Genomic DNA, 1905 nt, shown 5'->3' on the forward strand with positions numbered 1-1905 from the left:
AAACAAATAAAATACAAAGAAATACATAACGCAGAGGAAAATAAAAACACCATATGGCGTTCGAACGCGGTACCTTACGATCACGAAGACAACGCTCTGGCGATGACCAACTGCGGCAGATAGTAAATTTGTAGATATAAAAATCAGTTAACCCTAACTCTAACCTTAACCCTAACCTTAACCATAACCCTAACCCGAATCCTAACCCTAACCCGAATCCTAACCCTAACCCTAACCCTAACCCTGACCCTAACTCTGACACGGCGCGCGCGGTCTGGGAGGGAGTATATAAAAGCCGGGCCAGGCAGGGGCGCTTCATTCGAATTCAATCGACGACACATTACTGCATCTACAATACGAAGAAAGAAGACCAAGCTTTGAAGAAAGAAGGCCAAGCTGCTGCTGGCCTTCTTCTTGCTGACGCAAAGACTGGATGTATGCACCCAGCAAACATGCAAACACAAAATCTTCTTCATCTTGGGCATTCATGATGTTGTCTCGTCGAAATCTCAGGATACAATGATTGCTATTGCTTGGGAGGCATTCTTTTTATACCGTGGGCACAAACGTGCTCCAAAGCTGCCCGGCGTCCACGTTTCATCCGTAGAAAGCCTTGACAGAACGTGAAAAACGTGTCAGACCTTGATCAGATCGTGAGAAACGTGAGGGACCCCATCAGAACGTGACGGGCCGGGAGGGAACGTACTGGCATCCGTGGTAGACCGCGGACCGAACCGTAGTGCGCCTTGGACCCTCCGGGATTCAGCAGCCCCTTCCCCCCCACGGCCCGTCACGGATACCGTGATAGACCGTGAGAAAACTTGGCAAGACCTAACAAAACTTGAATACAGAGAAAAAAATTGCCATAATCCCACGGCGCACTACGTTTCGGGCAAACGGGGCTGCCGTGGCCGCCGGGAACATAGTGTAAACGTAGCATTAGCCTCGTTTTCGTGCGTAACCCCAGGTCATGAATAATAATTAAGAATTGTCTATAGGCGCGTTCACACGGACGTTTTTGGCCCGAGCCTAATTAGGCGCGCGCCAGATTTGGCTCGAGCCGAGCGTTCACACGGACGGTTTTTCGGGCCGTGCCAATTTGGCACGAGCCAATTTGGTCCCATCGAAAACGTCGGACCAGGTCCGAGTCAAATTTTAGCACCAGCTTTCGGCGAGCGGTAGAGCGGTAGAATCGGTTGAGCGGTAGATGCCGCTAGTGTCGAACGTGTACTTCGACGAAATAAAGTCCAAAACAGTATAAAAATTCAAAAAATTTGATCAGGATGCACGTTTTCAAGATTGATAATTGAACTCGGAACGTAAGTAAACACAACGCCATCTCGCGACATACTGCCAAAGTATCTGTGAGATATTTGTGCAATAAAATTTATTTGAATTTGAATTTGAATTTGACAAACAGTATTAACTTGCGTACGTGTGAACGCTCCGACTCAAACCGGCCCGAGCCAAAATTTGGCCCGAGTCAAATTTAGCCCATTTGGCTCGAGCCAAACCATGACCGTGTGAACGCGGCTTATATAGCCGGCCGAAACCGACGCCACCTCATCCACACCACTGTATGCCCATTACCGATATGGCATATGCACTTGTCGGGCTGACGGGAGTGAGAGGGATTGGAGAGGGGAAACGAGGGGGATTTATAGAGGAGAGAGGGAGTTAGGAGGGAGTGGAGGGGAGATGATCGAGAGTGAGAGATAAAGTGAAAGACGGGAATAATAAGAGTGAGAGATAAAGTGAAAGAAGGGAAGAATGAGAGAAATGGAGATGTGAGCTAAGATAACCGAGACACAGTGAAAGGAATAGATAGATAGAAACAGACAGGGATAGATAGATAGATAGATAGATAGATAGATAGATAGAAAGAAAGATAGATAGATAGATAGA

At 47.5% G+C, this 1905-nt stretch overlaps 1 protein-coding gene across 2 annotated transcripts in view; it reads left to right on the forward strand.

Moving 5' to 3' along the window:
• The window catches only part of LOC106809900 (mucin-5AC-like), a 45603-nt gene that overhangs the window by 6130 nt on the left and 37568 nt on the right, over positions 1-1905 (forward strand). The window lies entirely within an intron of this gene.

This window comes from Priapulus caudatus, unplaced genomic scaffold, assembly GCF_000485595.1.
Source record: "Priapulus caudatus unplaced genomic scaffold, Priapulus_caudatus-5.0.1 Scaffold15, whole genome shotgun sequence".
NCBI classification, from domain to species: Eukaryota; Metazoa; Priapulida; class Priapulimorpha; order Priapulimorphida; family Priapulidae; genus Priapulus; species Priapulus caudatus.